The sequence below is a fragment of the Phasianus colchicus genome, chromosome 3 (genome assembly GCF_987193195.1).
Source record: "Phasianus colchicus chromosome 3, bPhaCol1.hap1.1, whole genome shotgun sequence".
Taxonomy (NCBI): Eukaryota; Metazoa; Chordata; class Aves; order Galliformes; family Phasianidae; genus Phasianus; species Phasianus colchicus.
This window is the reverse complement of record NC_143438.1, coordinates 22,343,245-22,369,127: the sequence shown is the minus strand read 5'-3', so window position 1 is coordinate 22,369,127 and position 25,883 is coordinate 22,343,245. Positions and strand designations below refer to the sequence as shown.

Below are 25,883 nucleotides of genomic sequence, written 5' to 3'. Positions count from 1 at the left end.
ACAGACCTGGTTACTTAGGTAAGTATCACTTACTTCTACCCAGGTATTCACTGCTATTTTTTGTCACAGCCAAAAAGTTAGATGGAGCTTTAGTACGAATCAGCATACATTCTTATATTCTTAAGCAGATCCTAAATCAGATAGAAGAGTCTGACTCCATGTGGTCAATTCAATTTCACCTGTGATTAAAGAATTACTTTTCTTTGCAACAATTATCATTATGCAACAGTTAAATAATGAATGTAATTTCAATTTTAGAGCATTAGACACAGTTTCAAGCCCTAGGCAAACATGACCACAATAAAGAGTGTTGTCTGAACGATTCTGTAATTTTAAGAATATCCTTTATAACCACAGGATAAATTTGATGCAGTGCAGGTTATTAAATTAAGTCTCCAGACAAGAGATGTTAATCACAATGGTATATTTTCTCCTCCAAGAATAGTCACAATGGAAAACATTCAGTAAAGTATGTTCAGAGGGAGTCCTGTTCAGGCCAAAAGTCCTTTATAACTTCTCTTCAACAGTGGCAATCAACAGATGCCACTGAAGAGTCAGAACAGCACAAGTACAAAGGATTGTTACTTCAAATATCCCAAGCTTGCACATATAGCTCAGGGTCTGGGGTATGAGGTGATTTGTCCGATAATCAGCCCTGAATAAGTTTTTTCTTAGAATACATAGTTCCTTTTAACTCACATAGATTTTAGTATTCACAGTATCATTTGCGTGTCTTCATCCTTACAAACTGAACATCATATCCTCAGTAAATCATCTCACTTGACTGCTCAAACTCTCTAATTTCCCCTCCCAGTCATTTCAGCAGCACAGTTTTGAGCCTGAACAACCCAGATTTCTGTGACCTGTCCCCATTGCTGTAACTGGCCTTTTATTTCTGTCACTTACTTCCTGTCATATAGTCATCCACGACCCCAAGGCTGTTTGGATTCCCAAGAATCTCCAAAGGAAACAACCTGACTGTATCAACCAGACACACTGTCTCTTCACACATAGAGTCTCAAATATTCACATGCTTAGTGTTTTCTTGGTAAGAAAAAAAATTATGGGTACAAATGTCATGCTACTGTCCATCACTGGTTACCTGTTAATATTGGTATTGACAACATTTCCACAAGTCCATATCCACCGCAAAAATCAGACATACTCTCTAAGAAATATCGTCCCTGTCCAAAGAAATCTAACATGAATCTACAATTTAGAATATAGGTGAAGCTTATGTGAAGAATTCATCTAATTTCTCAGGAGTGGTCTCATCCTCTCAGTGTTCCTTTAATGCTATGAGCACCATTTGGTTCCACAGCCTCTGTGGTATGTTTCCCACTCTTATTTCTAAATAAGAAATATTTAGCATTCATTTGAATTTTTTTGCTCATTGTTTCTTGAAATCTATTTTGACATGCACAGTTGCATTTAGGATAGTAAATTCTCTCAGTTTAATTACATTTCTCTTTTCCTCATTTGGACACAATTATTGGAACGAGAAGACATCTCATTGTAATCTCTTGATTGTGCTGATTAAATATACCTGCTTGTTATTTACTCTTATTCAGCAAGGTAGTACACATGACTGCCTGGCTTCCAGTATGCTGTCCTTCAGTAACCAACCTATGCCTCCCTTTTATGTTTAATCGAGTCATCATATATTTCCCATTTCTGAAGTTCTGCACTAAGCAAGTGGTGATGGTGCAGGATGGACTTTCTGCATCTGTAAGGATGATGAATTTAAATTTAGGTCTCCGTTAAAGATTAACATTGTCCATGTCTACACAGGAATGAATTAAGAGTTACAGGTTAGGATCCACTGGGTTTTAAAGGAGCAATTTCTAAGGGTATCTCAAGACCGCTTAAAAATGAGTGATGTGCTTACGACCCACTCAAGGACTTTGGCCTGATGAAAATCAGAGGTACTGAAAATTTATAGTAGGAGTGATTTCCACAATGGACTAACATTAAAACTATTGTAAGCCTTCAAGCTAAAGTATAGTTTATGTAATTAAGAATATCCTCTTGCCATTTACATTGTGGTGTCATTTTTAAACTACAAAAACAATTCTCTCTCTATTAATATTACTATACATGTTATTTGAAGCACGTCAACCACAATTTTAATTAGTAAAAATAAAGGGAGCCACTAAAAATATACAGTAATCTGTCAGAAAGCTGAGACATTAAGCATTCTTTACCCCTTATTTAAGCCAGGACTTTACTAAATCCCTACAAGCTCTCCAGATCTTGTGGTGAGCCTGCAAGACATGGTCGTTTGAAAAGATCAAAATAACTTTTATCTGAACCATTTTTTAACAAGAGATATTTTTGTAAGACTTCTCTTTTTCAAAGTTGAACCCTGTGAGGAAAATGAAGGAATTCTGATTTATTTCCCACAGAGAACATTAGTCTTGTGATTCAAGTAGAGCTTTGTCTTTAGTAAAAATAAATAAATAAATAAATAGAAAAAATTTGGCTCAGATTTGCACGATGGTTGGAGAAATCATTAGTCTTCTAAAAACGCCTAGAATGTCTACAGTAGGTTCTTTTAATAGTTTTCAATATATTGAAAACTTCTGAAAATCACTGAAGTATAACTTGCATTAGGAAAACCTGTAGAGCCATGAAAGGGAAAAAAATAAATCACAGTATGCTCTATTTAGAAAATATGATCACATATCCAAATTAGATTATCATGTTAAAATAGTAGACATAATAATATTTCTGGGGTGCCAGAAAAGAGCTTGATTTTACAGATTTAATATTCTTCATGTGCAGTATTCTTTTATAGCATTTTCCAAACCTTATAAATGAAAATCCTAGCAGTACCTATAAGCGGACCTGGAATTTTCATATCACAGCACAGACCCCAGTGACTTTCACAGCAGAATGCTCCTCTCTGTTCAGGCAGATCACTGGAAGAGATACACATGGCTGTTGCCAAAATATTTCACAAAGAAGAGCAGCATAATTCTATTGCTAGTTCCTCATATTCCCTACTGCCTTCTTTCTCCTATGCTACCTTGCAGGCTACCCTTGTCTGCTTGCTCGTACCCACATCTTCCCTTGTCCCTTCCTTTACTGTTCTTTCACCCCACTCTGATCCCTGTCACTCCCCAGTTCTTTCCTCTTTTTTTTTTCTCCTTGTCTCCTCTATTTTAACTAATTTGCTTTATTTTTATGGAAAAAAATATGGAAATTTTATTTTTCTCTGGTATCAGACATTGAAACAACAGCATTAATTAAACTAATGCTTAAAGAACTTTTCTTATATACTCAAAAGAAGTTCAATCTCAGTAGCATTTGGCAAAGATGAACATTTGCTAAATAAGAGTTTATATAAGACCCTGGCTACTAAACTGTCAGTAGCACTTAACTAACCTATTTCCAGTGCCAGAAAAGCCTGTAATAAAGATGACCCTCTATGTTTAGCCTGGGATCCAGTCACTAAAAATGAATTCAAGGAGCTGCATTGCCACTTCTATAAACCATCTCTCCTGGCTCCCTCCGTCACATCCAGTGACACCTGCGTGATTCTACATTTCCCATGTAGAAAGTGGCAAATCAATGTTTTTTTTCTGAAAGGTAATTCCAGAAAGCATGGACAAACAGAGGAGCCCCCATTTCATTTTGTTGTATATTGTTCTGCTTCCCTGAAAAGCCTTGCAAACCCAAAGCTAATGAATGACAGTTGAACACATGGGTAAGAGAACCCTCAGTTGATTATTTTTGCTGTGAATGAAGGCCTGCATCACACTGAATATTGTGGAGTCAAAATAATCATGGGCATTCATCACTATGGGAGGGAGGAATAATGCAGACAAACACTGTCTTGAGAAAACATACTTTGAGAGCAAACACGTGACCAATCACATTACTGCCCTTCATTAATTTCTCTCATAACCTCTGGCAATCCGAATACTTCACATTCCTTCCTCCTGACATCTGTATCCATATGCCCAACCTTGATTTTAACACCAAAACACTCCACATGTGTAAGTAAACTTCACTGTCAGCATTGCTCCTGCACTCACCAAAAGTCATTGCCCACTGGAACTCTGATTTTTGGCTCTTTCCTACTAACCCAAAAAGTACAACCAAAAATAAGAAATATCTCACAGCCATATAAACCCTTCTGACTTCTAGTTTCCTGCTGAAAACTGCCCTGCTCACTCATTATTTCATTGCATTTTCTTCACTGACTCCAAACAGCCATCAGACTCCCCATTTCTGTAATTTGGCCACTGGTTTAAAACTGAAGGACAAACACAAGCAGATGTGAAAAGGTTTACTTCTGCACTGTTTATGCTGAACAGTACAGTCTGCCTAAAGTACATGGCATGGTCAGAATAATGAACATCAGCATCTCAGTTATTCCAAATCTGTTCCCATCATGTGAATACATTTTCTGTCTGAGTGAGTAAGTTTTCACTGCAAAGTTAAAACCTTTCCATATTACACTGACAAACACAATTTAAATATTTTATTTGGGTCAGGATCTTAAAGTGTCAGCTTCTTTTGCTTGAGATGTATTCTTTGGACTCTCTCCAGTTAATATTTAAATAAAGTGTTTTTACCAGCACTTAACCTGAATAACAACTGCAAGCTAAAAGAACTTGTTGGGAACAAAAATGCAGACTGTGCAAACAAATCCACAACTTTCACCCATATTTGCAAGACAAAAATAGCTACTCTGAAGACCGCTGGAACTGTTCCATGAAAAACGGGGTATTTTCACTGTTCTTAAATTCACACTTAATCTCAGACATTGAATTTCCCTGGGTAGACTTTACCTTTTAGAAGTTCCATAGATAAGAACATCAAAGATAGCAAACTTGAACAGGAAAAGAGGCTTCACAGACAGGGCTGAAGTACTCAGCAGCCAAATGAATTCAGTGTAATATTCAAGCGTGCCCCACATAGGAGTACTTGAGGTAGGATACAACTCCATTCTCCAGCTATTATGGACATGACTATGGTTATTACCTCATTGGTCATACATCAGAGACTATAGCTCTTTTGTCTTCCACGTCAGATTTTTAGAAGCCAAAAAAGGTCATACAAGTAGCAAAAACAGCAAACAAAACAAAACTGTGTTTTTTCTCTAGGGAAACCTATTCATGACTCTAGTTTTGAGCTGAGCAAGTGATAAAAAAAAAAAAAAGCAGGATCAACACTTATTACAATTCAGTCTTACCAGATATACGGGCACCTCTTATTCTGTGCAATTGTTTGGTCAACATGCAGTCCTAAGTAAATTTTGCAAAATGCAACTGCTAAATATTACAGATTTTTGCTATGTGTTCAAAGCTCTTCATGTAGATCTACAGACCACCTCATTATATCCCAAGTAATGATCGTCCTGTATAACCCACAAAATCGTTCTCCTTATAATGAAAGACCTTCTCAAGTGCCTAAATCTACTGTTCTCAGCACTATGCAGGATTCACAAAGTAGTTAAAAGAGACTTTTTGAAAGCCTCCAAATTTTTCCACTGACACTGGAATGAAAATTCCCCTGAATATTAATACACAAAAGCCATAGCACATAATGTCTAGCCTTTATTCATTTAGCCTGGATCACTTATATACCTCCTAACTCAATTGTTTTGTTTTTAGAAGAGTATTTAAGCAACCTCCTACCCTACACACTCAAAACATAACATCTTCGGTCCTAAGTCAACAGCTGACTAGCTTCTGCTGCTGTATCTGATCTCAGTTCTTGTCATTCTTCCTCTACTTCTTTCATGAAGGCTGCTTCCACACAGATTCGTCATTCCTCGCACCATCACCATCTCCATTGCGCTTCTCTGTCTTTGGGCTCTGTTAGCATCGGGAAGGCCAAAGGTCATTTCTCATTAGAGAAGTATGGATATACCTGTTTTCAGCTCATTCTTTGTCCATTCTTGCCCTTAGCAAGTAAGGTATAAGTTTGTGTCCTTCATATGATTTTCATCAAATTAAACTGTGATGTACCTCATGACATGGTATGAAATCCATTGTAGGGCAATTTTTCTAATTCTCTAGCAAATCTGATACTGGAAAATTTCCCAAGGAATTGGATGCTTTGAGTAATAAATCAACCAGCAAACTTCACTTGGACTATTTTCCTATAAAAATGAATAGATTTCACTTTTTAAATCTAGATTACCTGCATGAATGTCATCATCTTAATAAGAAAACTATTTCTGGCAAAGCAGAACACACACTGCTGGAGCTGCTATATCTCAGTGAAACATGAAAAGCTTTGTATTCATGAAAATGCCATCAGAAAGGGTGCTGGTCTCTTATTATTTGGTCTAACAACTGAAGGAAACCAAAGACCAAGGCAGTATTTTTTTTTCTTAAGGCAGCTCTTACACAGATTGCGATGGGAGTATTTTGTGAAAGACACTCTCACATCTTAGTTGGAATCAAGTCCAGTCAGGGAAGGAAGCTTTTGCTTCCTTTTGCTGCTGATTAAGAGTCTAGGGCTTAAAGGGCAATTCCAGATAAGGAAAGAGATCTTTATCACTAGTCTTGGAATAGTTCCCACTGTTGTACTCTTTTTTTCCCTAATTTAATCCCAATTTACAGCTGAAAAACATAGGTTCAGTGAATTGTACCAGAATACCAGCTGTTACGCAAAGATGCCAAATCACTCAACATTGTTATGTTTATAGTACTTACAAAGGTTTCTAATAATATTACATGGTTTCAATCAGTAAATAGTGTTTAAGAACTATCACAGCTGTTTTCTGAGTAGCTAAAGTAGATCAGCCTGTAAGAAAGCAGCAGAGAAAATGCCTCTTCTAAGAGTATAGTGTGGGCTGAAGCCATCTGTTGAGTATTATAAGTCACCTTCTGCTCCCTGCAATGTTCACAGACTCCAGTCCATATTGGAGAGATGTCTTGCAATGTACAGGAGTAGAATTTAGGATCAACTCTCAGCATTCAGATATAGTACATCTCTTTAAGCAATCAAGAAAGTCACATGGACAAGGTTTCATTTCCCAGGCAAGCTGCAGGATAGCAGAAAAAGATACTAAAAAACATTCTAAGCAGCATGCAAGCATAGCATCTTATTTTCCATTCACATATGCACAGTTTCTACAACAAGGAAATAATAGTAATATAATATAGTTCTGAATTGCCTTCATTAAACAATTCTAGCATGACTCTGATCCTACTGTTCAGCACACGCTTTCCACAGGTTTAGGTTTATGTGAGAATTCTCAAGAAACAGTCCTTTTTGGGGAAGGATCTGTCTTCGTTTTGAATGCAAGCAGAAGTAAAGTAGACCAAGGAGTCAGTGGGAACTAATATTATCCACTGTTTCATCTGTAGTCTTGACTAAGTTAGTGTGGGATTTCTCATTTTAACATCCCCTTCAAAAATGTATATGATGAGTTTATCAGGGTTCTATAAAATTGGCCAGAGTCACAGAGCTCAAGAACTCTGAGAAAAAACAAAAGGAGCTGGTCTTCTGTTATATAATGAAGGGGAGAATAGAGGGTGATCAAATAACAATTTATGACTATATGAAGGTAAGGTACAAAGATAATAAGTCAGAATTCTCTGGATAACATTCATAACAATGGGCAAAGGACATGTGGTTTGATTTGGAAGGTTCAGCTTGAAAATTAGGAAGAACTTCACTAGAGAATAGTGCAATGCTGAAAGCAGCTAGGCAGACAGTGGTTGGACTCTCCTACTTTGGACACTTACAATGCTGAATTAAGCAAGGCCATAGCTCCACTCTTGGTGATAGTCAGTGATAGCTGGTGATGGATGTAGTGATACAGTGAAAGTGATAGCTCTTGTTTTAAATAGAGTGCTGGAGTAAATTACCTCCAGATGCCCATTCCAGCCAATACTTCTTTGATTGTATGAGAATTTCTGCAATGAGAAGTGACAAATGATGCAGCTGAGGCTTCCTGAGCACCCACAGCCCAGACCTACTCTGTTACTTTAATTATTGCTGAAGAAAAAAAAGCAAGTATTTGAACACCATGGGAAGGTTCACACAGTTAGGTTCACTCAAGGGTGACAATGCTGTAGTCTCATTCCAACTCAAGCCATAAGAAATAGATAGTAGCACGGTTTCTTTAGCTTTAAAGCCCTCCCGCAACCAACTTAATATTTGAATATTTGATATTTCTTAATTGTCCTGTATTATACTTTATAAGTTATATTATACTGTATTATACTTTATAAGTTTTAGAAGAAGATATTTTCCCTAGTAAGTTTCGCTCTAGCTTGTGCAGTTTGAGAATGACTGCCATACCACAATACAGGAATCTGAGGTTCTCTTCGCAGCCCTCTATTTGGCAGTGACTCATGGAACCGAGCTTCTGAGACACAGGGACCCAGGTCACGAAGAAGAATAAGACTTATGTAATACTCTTATCAAAAGACAGCTTCAGGGAAGGGAACTGAAAAAGGTGAAGGGGAAAAAAATCTGTTACACTTTATTTGCCATTTTGTATTTTATAGGTATACAGTGATTGTCAACCTGACCAAGCCCTCATTGTCATCCTCATTGATTTGCCTTGCCTACCTCTGAAGGTTATATCTCAATAAAAATTTTGGCCATAAATGGCCTTGCTTGCTCTATGACTGACAGCAACACAGTTTATGCCAAAGATAAGATAGTACAGGACCTGTTCTTCCTTGAGAAATTCTCAGTCACAGAAATACAGGAACAAAGCATTCCTCAAAGAATGAAGGTATCTCAATGCATCAAGGAAGAAACACAGTAACAACTAAAGCTCATGTTCAGCCTTCCACCATTGCTAATTAGGTAAAAAAAAAAAAAAAAAGCTGTTAAAGATGAAAATTGCATAATCCTTATATTTTTAGAATGTATTTCTACTTATTCAAACCTGTCTGTATGAACTTGCCATCAGATCACAATTTTACCTACACCTTTTTACTAACTTCAGCTACCAAATCAAAGCACTGAGAATTAAGACCCTGCTACCATGTGATCTCTTAGAAGCACCGACCAGTGTCACAGAAACACAGATGTAGATAGTTAGCAAAACCAAACCTCTTCATCAAAGTGAGTTTATCTTTTATTCCACAATGCTGAACTACTTAGTTCCCAAGTTGCAGCTTGTTGGCTGCACTGTGAGAAAAATATTTGACCAGCCTGTCAAAGCTTGGGCTACTGCAATTACTTTCCTTTATTCTCCATAGCTGTTCACAAGTCATTCTTCTATTCATAGATTTGGGCTTAAATGGGACTCTATGTAGCTGAAGATCTGGGGCAAGGACAGTTCTTATTTCTGCTGACCATTAATTATCAAGACTTCACCAGGCTTCCAAAAATGCCTGTTCGAGGCAGTAAAAAAAAATTTCTCTCAGATATCCTAAGATCAAGGTAACAGTGTCTCAGTGATTACTCCTTCACCAACTCCTACTGTATGTTAAAAACAAACAAACAAAAAAACAGCAGAAAACGTTTGCAGTTGATGGTTTTAGCTTTGAATTATAACAGGGACTCCTAATTTGTTTTTTGTTTATTTTGCTTTTTTGTTTTGTTTTTTAAATCAGGAGTGACTAGTAGGGAGTGAAAGGGTAATTAGAAGCATAAAAGCCAGACAACGTTGCAGCAGGTAAAACATTAACTGTTAAGCTGGGGACAGGTGACAGACTCTAGAATTTAAACATACCTTATAGCAGCCAGCCTATCAGAAATTATAATGAGAGCTAGCTAGCAGCTATGTAGTTTTCCCCACTACATGCTCAGGTTTCTAAAATCCTGTATATCCCCATCCACCACCTCTCCAAGCTCTCTTTGTGGCTTTTTTGTTTGTTTACTTTTTTGATGAGGAGTGGTGGTAGGAACCAACAACAAACTCAGGATGTTAAATAATCCACTCTTTCTACACCACCTAAAATGGGATTGAAAATTCTCCTATGCAGCTGTAGAATGCAATTACCTAACTACATTTCCAGATAAGTAGGCAGCACTGAGACCAAACATGATAGGAAATATTTTGCTAATATGCTATCAGACACAGTCAAAAGGGTGATGGGTGTTCTTTGTCATAGTACCTAAGACAAGGTATATACTAAAGATGGTCCTCCCATTATGGAATCAATTTCAAATGCAACATCGTTATCTTGTGATGATTTCTGTCTGGTTTTGTGTTAAAACACAATTTTCCTCAGAAGATAGTAACAACTCCAACACCTTCATCCAAACCTTTTTAGCAGTGAAATAATAATGAACAAGAAATTGTAAACTTGACTAATGTTATTTTTGGTCTTCATCTTGAGATATGATTTATGCAGTTATGTAACAGCTCAGTTTTTCAATGTATGAGTTCAACACTTCATTTTATTGTGTTAAAAAAGATGTAAAATTAAAGCCTTTGTACAGAAAGAATGCTAAATCAAAAACAAAACAACAACAAAAATCCCACACCACAAACCTTAAATCATAAATTCCAGATTGAGTCATAGACAAGAAAAAGGTACTTGATCAGTTTGTGGCAGCAGAAAATAATTTCATTTAAAAGGTATGAAGTTTAATTTTTCAGATTCTCTCACCAATATTTGTTTTCTTTTATTAATTCCATTAGGTCTTCAACACTGCAAAAAGACACCAGGAGAAAGGAAGTAAATGGAAAGAGAGGAAGTCTTAATATTCACAACATAACATAAAAAGAGCTTATACAAAGCAGACTAACAATCTGTATGTTTGATCTCTAACCACTTTTAAATTTATTCCTGAGAATGAAATTTCCATAAAAGACCTTGTTTTGTTTCAGAATCAAAACTTGAACTTACACACAGTTCAAGAATGCTTGCATACGCACTTAGTTTAGGACTATAACATCAATGAAGGGCATGTTAATTTAAGAGAGATAAGAGGACAAGACTGTACAAAAATCCAGGATAGTCTGGGTAAGAAAATACGTAGTGCTGGGGGAAGGAGGGAAGTGAAAATCTTGCTTGCTTAAGTCATGCTTATAGCAGTAACCACATTTTGCAGAGGGAATATTATTACTTGCAGGGTTAAAGGTACAGTGCAAGATTCAAACAAGTAAATGATGAATTCATAGATTCTCTGCAACTCCAGTAAAGCAAAAATGTTGACCAAAGGGAATATCAAGTGACTGCTGAAAGTCTGGAAGGTGTTTTCCAGGGCTGTTTATATTGGACTGCACAGTGATGAAAGCTATTTTTGTGTTAGGATTGTGTCAAAGCCATTAGGGGAATTTATCACGCTAAATCCAGAATTAGAAAATTTGCATAGCATGGGGAAAAAAAAGTGGAGGAGGGCTGCAGAGTCTCCTGTCCTGGCAATTCTGCTACTATGTGAATTAATACATAGAGTAACATCTCATAAAATGAAGGAAAATAGTTTTTGTGAAAAGGAAAACATCTTAGAGTCTCAAAGCATGTACAATTCACCTCTTTGAATACATAATTTTGAGGTAATGTCTGGATTTTCATGAATTTGCACATCTTTATTCATTAAGAATTTAAAAATATAAATGAGAGTAGTATGATGGTCTTAATTCTTCTTAGCAAGACAAGAAACTCCTCAGCTGTGTTGCTTGTTTCTCAGTAGCTCTGATCTTGCTCAAGAAGAAAACAAAAACAAATATCAGCCCCTGGCTTGTCCTTTCTTAAGAACTAGTGGAGTGAGAACCAGCACTACTGAAGTTTAATTTCTTACAGGTGTGCTCCTGGTGCTCCTAGCCCGAGTTTTTCTTTTGAATGGGGTTTCTGATCTTCTATAAGGAAACAAAAAATATAAAGCAAACATCCAAGAGGAATCTCCTGAGTCACTTTTCTGATTGTTGTCATAGTCTTGGTCATCTCTAGTAAGTTTGGTTGAAGTCTGACAAAGAATGAAAAGAGAACAGGGACACGGTTGGCTGGGAACAGTGTAATCATCTATGGCTTATTCTTTCAGGAAACTAGACAAAGCACACCTTCAGCAGACAATACATTGAAGTACAATTTGTCACTACGGAGTGAAACAGTCATGGTAGACCTGAACAGGTAGAATGACAGAAGGAATTGCATGTGATCTGTGACGTCAGCAGTCATTTGATTTAATCTACCTGCCTTTATCTAACATCAGTAACTAAAGGAAAACTCCCAAAGACTAGCCTGATGAAAGCTTCTCCTTCATAAGATCTTTGTTTTATTTTCGTAAAACAGTCAAAATCTAGAAGCATCCAATTAATAGATAATAGAGGTAGCTAAAACCTATTCGGCCTTGCCAAAGTAAATTTGCCATATATTTAATTTTAAAAGAAGACTAAATAATCAGTCACAGCCAATGTGCTGTAACACCATTCCAAACCAGGAAAATATTTTCCAGCGATACAATTTTGCTGTAATGAACTTTTTAATGCTTTCTCTCCTACCGGATAGAGCAGATGGAAACGTATTCCATCTTACAGTTGGAAGTACTCTAATTTAGTGCTCAAGGAAATCCAGAAGAGCAGAGCATGACGTGGGTGTGAATATCATATACCAAGAGAAGAAAATGCTGATCATTAGCTTAAAAACCATGATACTAAATAAAGTAAGTTGATACAGTTTAGAATATTTTTTTGCCTAAATTTTTATTCCAAGATAAATTTCAAGCTGATCTGAATCCCAACGACCATCAGTCATGCAAACTACTACCTGGAAAGACCAAAACTCCCTGTGCCATTATTTCCACTGAACTGATTTAGTCACTCTATACTGTTGATGTGCCCCAGGTTCTGAGAAGGAACACTTTTCCCCCCATTGCTTCAAGTAAAGCATAAGACTTCTAACATCCAATAATAATACTGTAAATTTTAGTACTTCTGAGGCCCTGTTACAAGCTCAAAGAAAGTTCTCCATGACATGACACCAATAGATTTTCATTCCACAGTGAATTAGTTCCCTTCTAAAGTGAGCATTGTAAGCTAAGATACAAGTCATGATCTTTTCTGGCAGAACAGTGCAACCCAAAGAAGGCTATATAATCAATAAATGTACAGATGTAATAATTATTAAATATACCAGATAGTTTGGCTAAGCAGTTATTATACCAAAAGAGAATAGACAAAGGGCTTACCCATATCCTGGGTTTGCTGTGAAACTCCAGAGGAAGGATCTCTTCTAGAGATCCTTCCCCGCTGGTAGTCAGCTTTTAAATGGGTCTAGGGGAGGTGGAGCCAGACTCCACCCCTACCAGCAGCACAGGTGAATTGTATTCACCTGTGCTCCCAGGCCGTGATTCAGCAGTTCCCATACAAAGGCGTATTAACACCTGTAAGGATATGTTGTTCATGAGTGAGTATACAAGACAGCTCAAGATAAAAGCAAGCATATCAAGGAAGTAAAGATATAATTATGTTATGGAAGAAAAGAATTTATCCTCAAAATCTTCACTTAAAATACTCACAGTGAACAGCTGTATTGGAACAATAATAGTACTTAATGATCCAATTCAAAACACAGCACAGGCAATAGTGACACTACCATCATCTTCAAGAGGGAAGGAAACTTGTTTAGATAATATAAGAATCAGTTAAAATTTTCTTTGGGGCTTAAGTCCCATCATTTTTCTGCCAAAAACATTCAAAGATTTTAATCTTTTCTGGTTCCCTTCTAATAAACATTTCATTGCATTCTATGCTTCTGGCTCTAACTAAAATTTACTTCTTAAACTTCCACAGAAAGACTGTTCTCCTCATGAGCCAAAACCCACATATTACTGGAAATCTTGCAAGAAACCCCAATCTTTCAAGAAATCTAGACAAATTAGACTCGGATAAAGAAAACAGATCAAACTGATGATCTTCACTTCCATACTTTGTCCCTTCAGGTGCATCCACATCTATACCAACCCTACAGTTCAAATTCTTCATTCTCTTTGTTGTATAGAGAATTAATTTTTTATACACAGCTGTAGCCATGGCTGCAAAAATTTAGTGTTCCTTGCCATATCATTAACCAAAATTTGCAGCTAAGAACAGAGCTTATGTGTTTAGGCATGGCACTGGGCTAACCTTAATCCAGTTTCCAGACTTGGTTACATGTCTTAGAGAAGAGGAAAAAGAAATGTGCAAATAAATTTAAGTGCTTAGAAGATCCTATGTGGTCTTCTAAGCCTTAAGTGGTCCAGTATGTTCAAAGAAACAGAAAGAATTTCAAAAATGCTCTCCATCACTTAAAAATTTTATTTTGTGGCAGAAAATACAATTAGATTAGCTTCTGACACCTTCAATATACTATAGTGAAATGGATAGCGTAATGAATCAGAAGGCTCCAGGAAATCTTGAATTTTGAACAGCTGTATGCTACTACACACTGAAGCATTAGGGTTCAGGTAGTGCTGGTTATCCGATAAGTCCCCTGCCATATGTTACAGAGTTGCATAATGCCTGCCAAGGAAATAGAAAATGCGGTGAAAGTATGTGATTTATTAGACTAAAACTGGAGAAGGCAATTTTCTTTTTTTTGCCTTCGTTTGCATTCTTGCTGTTTGTCTACCATCTTATCTACGTAGTGTTATTTTCTTTAACATCTTCTGAACTTTCTTCTTCTACGAAGAAGCTTTTCATTGTTTTTGGTTGTTTTCTCTCACGTTCCAATCTCTGCTTTTAGACACTGCAACCAAATGCATGAAGCTTCTCCACTGTAACTCACTTGCGGAATTCAGCACAATACGTATATAGGAATTATAGAAAGGACTATCAAGGCCATCAAGTCCAGCTCCCTAACCACACAAGAGACATTTATTCCAGAGATAGATTATTGCCACTACGCAGTGAAAAACTCAGTGCCTGCAGCGAGAGATCAAGAGCCACAGTCATCACCTACTTCTAGGAAGAGAACAGGTTAATATTTATTAGAAAATTGAGCAATTTCTGGGATTCTGAGTCTTACACAATTTTAAATCTTCAATTATGAAGTTAGCTTAAGATGATTTTTTTTTTTCTACCCACTAAGTTGGAGAATTGCACTGTTACCATTATTAAAAAAAAGAAAAAGCTTCGGATTGTGAGAAAGTATACTATTTGCTATACAATATAATATAATTTTCAACCTCAGTAGAAGAATCTGGTTTCAGCTAATCAGCTGTCTTTTCAGGTTGCTGAGGGTAGGTAAGCTTGTAGGACTCAACAACCAAGATAAATAGATTCTTCTTTTTCTGAGCAAGAGTTCCCATCCTACCAGAACAATCCATTTACCTTTCCTTAGAGTTACTCTGAAAACATGATGAAAATTTTCTTTTATTTGGGAACAATACAGTTTGGAAGACTTTGACAGACACCATAGAAGGTCAAACTTAGACTGCTCCTTTCCCTGAGTAATTCTCAATAAGGAGAAAAACTGCCCTTGATCATACAGTTAGGGTATACAATTAGCTCTTCTAGAGATACTGAAGTGCAATCCAGTTGAATGCAGCATTATAAATATTCATTACCTGTCAGGTTTTTATTGCACGCTTGGTGTAAAGTGCTGTCATAATAACCAAATATGAAATCTTTCATTGGTAGTTACTATATGCATTTGACCTCTTGGAAAATATCGGACAGTGCACCCGGCTTCTGAAATTCCAAAAGCAGAAATCTTTGAATTATTAATCTCTCTGTCTCTCTGGTGCCTGGAAACTCGATAGAAATCATCTCTCCTATTAAGTCATACTTGAGAATTTTAATGTGGAGTTTCAAGTGATAGGAAAAAAAACAAAAGGAAGTATCGAAACAGCTCATACCAAACATCCAGACTACTTGCTTGGTTCAGCAAGCACTGAATGTATTACTGGACAGAGCCAGCCTGATCCAGAATGATTTGGTTTGTCTCAGAGCAAAGGGTACAGCCCCTGGAACATTATTATTGTGTGCACAAGCCTACTGGGAAAATCCTTTAGTCAGACAGAAATAGCTAAAAATGAAAGACTTAAGCAAAATTCTTCAGAAGAGGAATTTGTTTGTAAAGGACACGACATGAGTCCTTTCAGAACTCAGAAGATCATTTTCTTTTAAGCAAGTAAGGTCATGGATGTGAGGCTTGTTTGCATGTTTTATTGGTATTTTAGATTTCTGAATGACTTCTATATGATCCCTATAGCCTTAGGACCTGACTTGAAAGTGTCAGAAAGCAGCAAGAGCAATGAAACTCCAGAATGGAGCAGACAACAGGCAGGTTGTTGGTGAGGCTGGTGCTGCTCTGATATAGCTCCAGCCAGGTCTGCTTGGGATGAAAAGGGTCCTGGGCCATGAGCAGGGAGGGTACAGGATAAGATGTGTAGAGACATTCAGTGCTGGTGGAGCTCTTAGGAACAATGCACGGAGCCGATTCTGCCTAAGAATATCTTCCCTAAGTCCGAGGGCTCAAAACCCAATGACCAAAGAGCAAAACATTTGCATTCCCTTTTGAAAAAAATTTGGAACATGTTCCTGTTTCTATACAATTATTTTAATTAATATATATATTAAATCCAACTTTCCCAGTGCATTCTGAAAATTGTTGTTTTCCAGGATGGTCTGTCCAAGCATTTCAAAGCATTTACCACAGCAAATTTGATTATAACAACAAGTTTAAGGGTGTTGGCTATTCTTTGCCCATTTGATTCACCCAAGGGAATGGAAGGAGAAAATGGAAGTTATTAGGATTTCTTCAACACAAAGTAACATCAAGAAGAAGGTCACATTTTCCTTACAACAACTGAATCAGCAGGAAAGGAGCAGAGGATCTCTCTGAGCTAGGAAGTTGCAAACCACAGGGAGAGTTCCTCCCCAGAAAGAGGAGAGAACCATTTCTCAGTCTCACTTTGTTTATTTCTGTGCATCCAAATTCTATTCTGTTATGTCCATGAAGTCACAGTCTCAACTACTGGAAGATAGTGCAGTCATTTATTATGTGGGAAATGACACTACACTCCAGGTATTTGCTCTGTTTTGTTACTTTAGTTCATTCTTCCAGAAAAGGTTCTATATGGATGAGGGAAGATGAAAGCAAGTTTTCGGTATTCCGCTCACATTCCATTACAGTGGCCACTAACTTGTTTCTTGTGCATGCTCACACAGCAAGACCAAAATTTAAGTATCTAAAAACAGAGTTAGAAATGGTAAGCCAAAGCCATTTGTACTGGATCTTAGCACCTGCTCTGTGTGCTGGCTGTTCAAACATATTTTCAAACTTTGGATGGTCTAACCACTTATTTTAAAGAAACTTTGTTTTTAATAAGCAATAAAAGCATGCCAAAAATTTAACTTAAAAGCCCTTTGTTTAAACTCAAGAGAAAAAATGAGGGCATACCTTCTCACTCTGCACTGCACAGGAGCAGACCCAATTTCTAGAGTCTCTGACTGAACAGTGAGTCACTATCTCCCAGCAAGCCCCTATGGAAAGTAAGCTAGACTACCTGGTTACATGGACAGAACTGAAAGAGAACACAGCTTCACTGAATGAAGAGCTGTATGGAAAACTAGCAACACCTGAATACAAATAATACCAGAACAAATAAAGAATTTGGTGTATGTTTCAAATGTGAACAGTAGTGTGCGCAGTTTTAAAGCTCAGTAGTCATTAATAATCTCATGCACTATCATGCACTTAACCACTTTTTTGTAATAAAAAAGACAAGCCAAATGCTAATTACTACATCCCTGCATCTACTGCAAAATGCAGTAGAAAATATATTGTGTCATCCCAGTGCAATGTATTGAATCAGCATGAAATCAGGAAATAAAATATTTCTGTACTTTGTTGTGTATATTCATAAATATTGATGGTATACTTTGGGGATGTATTTATGGTCCTATTGAGAATGTTTGCCAAGAATAATTATTATCTTTATTAGTATTGTAAGAAAGCACCATATAACGTGTCTTTTCCCTTTCAGGAATGGAATGGTTTAGTTTAGTTGTGAGTGATCTTCATAAACCCTGATCCCAGATCTGGTCACTTCAAGGCAGACCAAAAGTTAAAGCATGTTATTGAGGACATTGTCCAAACATCTCTTGAATGCTGACAGGCATGGAGCATCAACCACTTCTCTACAAAGCCTATTCCAGAGTCTGACCACCCTCACGTGAAATAAATGTTACCTAAAGCCCAGTCTGACCTTCACATGGAGCAGCTCTGTGCCCTTCCCATCCTGCTAATGGCTCCCACTATTTCTGTAGCCTCACATAGATATTGTGTTGGTAACTTCACTGTCTCCATCAGCTTTAAAATAGAAAAAGATGTCACATAAGGCATTAAGTTTATTGTTAAAGAGGAGTACATATTACGAGATGGGCACAGCAGTTAACTGCCATGTAGCAATCACAGCTCCTTCAGAAAAATAAAGGAAGCTGCCATCAGGAAGAGTAATGATGCAGTATCCTGTTGACTCCAAGCAAATATACAAGGGAATATAGATTCAAATCTGAAAGGAAAGGATAAAGAACCTGGCAGCACTATCAGCCCTCTGGATGAAGGTTTGTTATAACTATTTACTTTTAAAATAAATGTGTACAAACACAAGTGTACAAACAAGACTGATACAGATTTAAGGGGCAAGGACAAGTCTTCTGCAAACAACAAACGATTTCACTTCTATGCATCACTAGTTAATATGCCCATCTAGGACCAAGTACAGCAAGAAAAGATAATTATGAACACTAATGCACTCCTTGTCTTTTAACTCCATTTTTAAAGCCTTCATCAAAGGGGAAACACTTCATACTATTATTTCTTCAGTGCTTCCTAATACTGACAACTTGCTGTCAGTTCTCCCTCTCTGTTCATTCAGTTTTAATGAAATAGTCTAGAGGAAAAAACTGAGATAGATGTATAGCTTATATACCGTGTAATACTATGACTACATCCATGCAGTTGTCGTTTCCTAACATTGCTGCCAAACAGCAGCTTTCAGCTGCCTGTGCTATGCTGAAGCACCCATCAGCAATTCAAAGTGCCAGGGCATTTGCTATAAAGGAACAAATTGTGTTAATCTTTTCAGGGGTTTATATCTTTGTATTTTTCTGTTTGAAGTAACAAATGCAGCTAAATTTTTCTAACAATTTCTCATTCAAAGACCAGTAACAGATACTTATTGTCAAGAGATCCAACTCTGGATGCAGTCGCTGCATTGAGAATGAAAATGAGAGTTGGAATGCAACTTTTCTTAGAGAAAAGGATCAGGAAATAGGGTAAGGTTTGGAATAAGGGTATTTCACCTGCTCTCAAGACTAATGAATATCTTGCTTTCAGTTAGCTTAAAACTCCCCACCAGCTTCTGTCTTAAAAGAAGTGTTCATGATTTCAGATTGTAGAGCCTTGTTCCATGCAGGTATGGCAGTTTGTATCTGCACCTAGCAGTGCTGCTGTATTTAGGGGGGATTTTTATCAGTCCCTGTTCCCAGTTAAAATCACAGCTTTCTTCTAACAGAATCTGCTACTTGCTAAAATGTAAGCACATCCTTGTGATGAGCAGCTCTCCCTGTTTTGCCTTGCAGGACATCTCATCTTTCACCTCACATAGCTGGCAATACTCTTTCCTGACCTGGAGCCTATGCTGTCAGCACAGGCAGCTCTTACCATCTAGCTGCTCAAGACTTCAGAATAACGACATCTCTTTTATTTTTCTTCCTGCCAATTTTTAGTGCAAAGTGTAAGCTTTACAGTTTGCTATAACCCTTGGAGAAGTGGGCGGCAGAGTTTACAAAATGAGTTAAGCACTGTGTTTCATAGAGTAAAGAATGAGCGCTGTTTGAAAGAGGCTGTTCTCTCTTGGCAACAGTGCATGTCAGATACCAGCCAGAAAAAGATATCTTAATTCCTCACTGTCAGCGATGAGAAATGGAGGCAAGCTGGGGAGACAAAATGAGGTGTGAAGCTGGGATAGTACAACAGGCAGAGGAATGCAGTTCAGCCATGCAGTTCGACTGTAGAGCCCAAGCAAGGCAGGATGGCTCTCCCGGGGCATAAGACACAACCACCCATCCGTAGAGAGTTAAAGCAGCTCAAACCTAATGTACTTGCCTACAAAAGTGTCTGATTTTTTCTAAGGGAAACAAAAGATCTGCTTTTACCCTGTGCCACTACTGTAAGGTGAAAGGACTCTGGACAATGAAAACAAACACAGCCTGCCTCAGGCCTCTTTCTTCACTTTGCTAATGAAAATAATATACATCCCCTCAGTCAGAGGGACTCAGGCAGCTTTCCCAACATGTCTGAGAGGCACTGCTTCCACTCAGACCCCTCCTGGCTTTCTTGAGCTCTTGCTTCCAGTTGCTCCTTTTCTGCTAGTTAGGACCTCACAAAGCAGCTGGTGGCTCTGAACTCCTTTCCATGACCCACTGCTTTGAAAGAAAAAGGTCACAAATCTTCATGTTCTGCAACAGTCGTTGATCGTGGGACACAAAGGTGCAGATTGGTTGGAGCCACACAGCATCTTCCTCCCACTCCTGCCAAACCACTGTAGACTCACTATACCATGGAAACTGCTTACATGTGGCCTGTGATTTTGCATTACTAACAAAGCACTCTTTATCTGAAGGGAGAAGGAAAGTGAACTCATATGAGCCACTTGCTGAGAATGATCATATGGTGCAGTGCCTGCAGCAGTGTCTATCTCACACATTTGTTCTTCTGCGCTCTGGGTAAGGACTGCAAGAGCTGCGCTACTGTGACACAATGGAAAGCACAGCAATGACAACAGAGCACCAAAGTCCTAGGCTGCAGCATGTAAAGACTTGCTCAACTGCAACATCTCTAGGCACAGAAACAAGAGAGAATCTGCTTACCTCCAGCAAGGGGCCATTGCCTCCCTGCCAACCCTTAAATGAGGTCTGGGAAGGGGTGGATCTTGGCTCCACTCCTTCTAATCATCAGGCACATTGCATGCAGCTGAGCTCCCCTGGGTTGGCTCTGCCTTCCCATCAAGTGCTTGATCACTGACTGAAGCCCTGACTTAGCGTTTTCTGACAGTTACCAAGTGAGAGATACAACATAGCTGTGGTAAAATGCACAGAATCCAAAGTCAGAAAGATGATTGCTAGGTTTTGATTTAGGGAAAAGTATGAGGAATGATCTCCAAACTGATGTAGTTCTCAGATGCAGGCATTAACCCATACACCCAGGGTCAGAGAAAACAGATGATGCCAACTTTGGATACTGAACTCCCAACATTTGCAGCATCTGCAGTGACTCTGACTCAAACTTAATTTGAATTCCTCTCTATTTTATGTCATTTTCATAGAACGTCCACTTTGCTAATTTTGGGGAAGAAATATCACTTGAGCTGTTCTTTTCAGCCTACTAGCAAGATTATATTAGTTTAAAAAAGAATGATCTGTACAATGATTGAACTTTAGCCAACCAGCTCAAAGCATTTCTCATCAACGTGCTCAAAAAGAAATTAATGCCATTGCTTGAATCTAAGTGTGGAGCTAAAACCTCATCCATGCACAACAAGTTAACATCTGCAGGTAGAACACACTGCTCTTTCACTCCCTTTAAAAGGATAGGGGGTAGAAAAACACATGCAAAAAAACCAAACAAACAAAAAAAAGGTTGAGGGCTGAGGTAAAGGCAGGGAGATCACTCCCAGTTACTGCTACGGTCCTGTGCAAAGGCAATGTGCTGTGGTCTGCTCTGTTCTCCAGGAAAGGTCTGCAGCCAAAACAGCCTCCACTACAAAAGCACGCATTAAGCAATGTTCTGGGAGATATACAGAAGTCAGGAGGCACAATTACTTCATAGGGCTGCTAAAGGAATACCCATCTGCCCCTCAGCTTCCACTGTCAAACAGATATGAGGCCCTGGGTGTGACAGTTGAGGGATATGAAAATTTGGAAGAAGAGACATCTGTGAGAGTTTCCCCTTCAACATCAGATCAACTGAGGCTTTGCAGCAGGTATAGCACCAAAACCAGCAAGACTGGTGCCTCCACCAGAATTTTGGGTTTTATAATTTCAAAATCTGCTGGGGCCCGATCACCTGATTTGATGGGAGAAGTGTTTCATAGCCTGGTGAGAAAGATTAGAGAGAGTTTTAAGCTAGGATGAGAGGGGAAAGGAATTAACTTAAGGAACACTGATGTTATGCCAGGGGATGATGCAGTACTCTACGAGGATGGCAAGGCTAATGGGAGCATCTATGCTCTCCAAGGAGTGTTGAGGGTTCAGGAGCACATCTGAAATGCTTGTATACCAACAAAAATATAAGCGTACATACAAATACAGTATGAGGAACAAATGGGATGAAGAAGCAGCTTTTGTTCTTTACAAGTGCTCTGATACCATCAGTATCAGTGAGACTTGATGGGACAAGTCCCACAGCTGAGTGCTGGAAGAAGGGCTGTTGGCTGTTCAGGAGGGGCCAGGAGTGTGTGAATGTATTGTCCTGTATGTATGAGAGAGACCAGACTATATGGCCATTGCTGTTAGGGTTAATTGATAGAGAGCATCTAGCTGAGGATTAAGAGTATGGATAGCAAAGCAGATGTTGCTGTGGCTGTCTCCTAACAACTGCCTACCCGGAATGAAAGTGTGGACAAGTTATAATATAGCAATATCTAACTGGTTATAATTAATAATATTTCTTAACTTTTGATTAGTGCTGAAGTGGTCAATCAGTTGGACTTGATCTATGAAGGTTCCTTCGAACTGAGCTAATTCTATTCTATATTTGGTAGACTTCTCATGATGCAACGTATTCTTGTTTCTGACAGCTCTGCTATATAAATTCATACACACGCTTCCCAAAAAGGGGATGAATTCATGGGACTACACTGTTAGAACCAAGAAGGCTAAACCAACAAGGCTAAACCAAATACAATCTTATTTCTAAAAATAAATTTTAATTGTATTGTCACTTTCAAATAAGGAAGGGAAAGCTAAAGAGTTCAGCAATTGAGGTCTTGATCTCTTAGTGTTATATAGTCGTGCCCAATACTAAAGTATGAAGATAAAATAGAAAGTACTGTTTTTGTCAAGAAACGCGTGTGTACTTTACAAATATTAATGAAGCAACCTTCACAGTACCCAAGAGACACAGGAGTATACTTGCAGGGAGGATTTTAATGGAAATAATTTGAACTGCTTGCTCAACCACAGAAATATAAAGATATCTTTAAAATGCCCACAAACATCCTGTGTGTTACAAAAAGTACACCAGGAGCATGCCCTCTGCGCTACTTAATTCACTGTAGCCAAGTGCTTTCAGAGCAGACTCCTTCTGTCTTCTGTGACCAAAAAAAATGAATGATGTATCACAGAATATTATCCTGGGCATTTTTTCCCCTAAAGTTATTTACCAAGAATGCGTGTTATTCAATTTTTGCTTTGGGCTGCTAGAATGATACATGTTTGATGTTTGTTTTACTATAGATCAAAGAGCTGCAATGTTTAATGTAAAACTAAACATGTTCCAGTTTTCTTGGAAGAAAAAGCAGTGAAAAAATAATTTCTTGCACTTAGTGAACTTTGGCATCGCTACATAGTAGCATGCATGAATCTCTAACTGAACTCAAGTGAGTTGAAGGTTGGAGGAAAAAGACTTCATCTGGCCAAAATCCATATTTATAGTTCACAGTACTGGATTCCTAACATGCAACACAGGGAGTGCATTCTAGCAGCTTGGTGCTAGCAGCTTGATGCAGCTATCTGGAGTCCGCACAGGAGGAGGCTTTTTTTTTTTTTTTTTTTTTTAGAGTAAGGAGTACAAGAATGGGGTCATTTCTCCTTAACTCTCTCCCAGCTTCAGCATTTTGAGGCTCAAAGACATGCAGAGAAAGATGACTTTTTTAAAAAAAAAAGAATTCATCAGATTTCTATGTGCTTGTCCAAAGAAATGCATTATCATCAGCAGTAGACTTGTGCCCACAAGCAAAGGAAGAGCATTTCTTGTGTAAGTCCATTGTAAGCCCCTCAGTGTAGGATCTAGCTGTCTTGCTGATAACTCCATAGTTGTTCTCAGATCTTTCAGGAAGATTTTAGAATGTGCCTTATAAAAGCACTATTAATGAAATGTTTACTTTCTCATGAGATTTTTTTCATTGCTCTTTGAAGATTAATATGTATAGGTTTGTTTCAGAGACAAGAGTTTCAGTCACCAGTGGATGACAGTAATGGCTAGATCTCTGGCTGTTGAGATAGTATGTTGAGATGACATATTTAGATTCCCTAGAAGTCTTTTCACACGATCAAAGGAATACAATAAAGATCTTGCCAAGATTAAATCTTGCATTTCTCATTGGAACTCCCACTGAAAGGTGAGAGTTATGTAGTAGCTATCAGAGTTTACGCAGCCCTACCTCAGTGGTCAACTGCCCCTGCAACACTGAAGTCTCTCGACATTCATTTGTTGTGACAGTATTCAAACAAATGCAAATTTCAAAACATACAACCATCTTTTCAAATTGGAATCACAGTTTACGGGTTTGCACTGATGGGCCTGAGATAACATGAAGTATCACTTTATGGTGCTGTATTTCTGGTTTGTCAGTGGCAAGAACTAACATTCTAATTTGAATATTTAATTTATGCAAAGAATCTCCAAATGACCATACTTCAAACAAACAAGTGTAAAAATCTTATAACCCTCTTTTCAAATCAGGGTGCCCTGAAGTGCTTGGTCAGCATTTTTGCAGATGTTCACCATGCCCCAGTGGCAGGATTCTGAACCATCAGAAATACCACCTGATGAGGATTTGTGCTATCTTGTGACCACTGATGATCTGGCCTCAGTGCTTCATTTTCTAGAATTATATTTGTAATATAAGAAGAAACATATCTGCTTTATCAGTCATTTGCCCGTTATGGTGCCTTGCATCCCCCCACAGGGTCAAGCATAAACAAGTTTTCTCACAGCAAGAGTGAGATAACAAAGGAATTATCATCCACAGCTCATATACCTGTAATACCAATTGTGGATGAACGCGTATGCCTGATGCAACAGTAAATCACTCTAGATATAGAATGACTCCCTTGAATCATATATAGTCTTCTATACACCTTATGCTAATTCTTCCTTTCCACCTTCTGCTTATAGTACTAGTGTCAAATAATGAAAGATGAAGCAGAAGACTTTGCATGCTAGTATAACGTTTTCCTAAATATAATCTGCAGAAGATTTCAGCAAACTATGTATAAATACCTCTATTTGTTTCGCTAGCATGCAGATTTTTGCTAACATGTTAAAATTATCTTCTTTGACACTTTTGCTAACAAAAGTCCAAGGGAGAATCAGATGGATGAGTCTGCTGTTTCTACAGAACTAAGTCTGTAGGACTAGTAAAAGAATTAAAGTACATATAGATAAACAGTACACTTCAGAAGAATCAACATGTTTTCCAAAAAGGAGCCACATCTCATAAATCTCTTAGAACTCTCTGATGATGCAGACAAATATACAGTCAGTTTAATATGTCTCAGTTTCCAGAAAGCTCTTAAAGTAATGAAGCAGCCTGTGCATAAAATGGAAGATAATTCCTCAAATAATTAGATACTTAATATGCAAGGGTAGAAGAAAATGCTTGATTTTAGCCATGGAGTGGGAACATCATCAGCCTGTTGTGTTGAAAAGCAATAAGACTGATGTGATGGGATCTTCTTTTCAGAATGGTAATAAAAAATCTGGATGAACATGAGCAGCAAGACTTCCAGTAATGTTAGATTACAAAGTATAACAGGAATGAGTTGCATATAGCCCTTGCTGAATGATTGAAATTTCAAATGCAGGATGAAATGCAGATATATAGTAAATGGTGGCCAGGGAAATAAGAACTCTTAGTTTAAATAATAACTGATACATTCTGATCTAATAATTACTACTCACAGATGAGATTTTCGTTGCATATATATGGATGCAACAACTCAAAAGTGATCAAAAAATAAGGATGATGTTGAAAGTTGTTAGGAAAGAAACAGAAGAATGATCTTATTAGAA

The 25,883-nt window shown here is 37.9% G+C and overlaps 1 long non-coding RNA gene across 1 annotated transcript in view; it reads right to left on the bottom strand.

Annotated features, from left to right (window-relative positions):
* LOC149918454 (uncharacterized) overlaps positions 1-13,124 on the bottom strand; it is a 36,786-nt gene extending 23,662 nt beyond the window's left edge. The window contains exon 1 of the long non-coding RNA XR_016465471.1: positions 13,066-13,124. This is a non-coding gene — a long non-coding RNA (uncharacterized LOC149918454). The remainder of the gene's footprint in view (positions 1-13,065) is intronic.
* Positions 13,125-25,883: the final 12,759 nt, after the last annotated feature.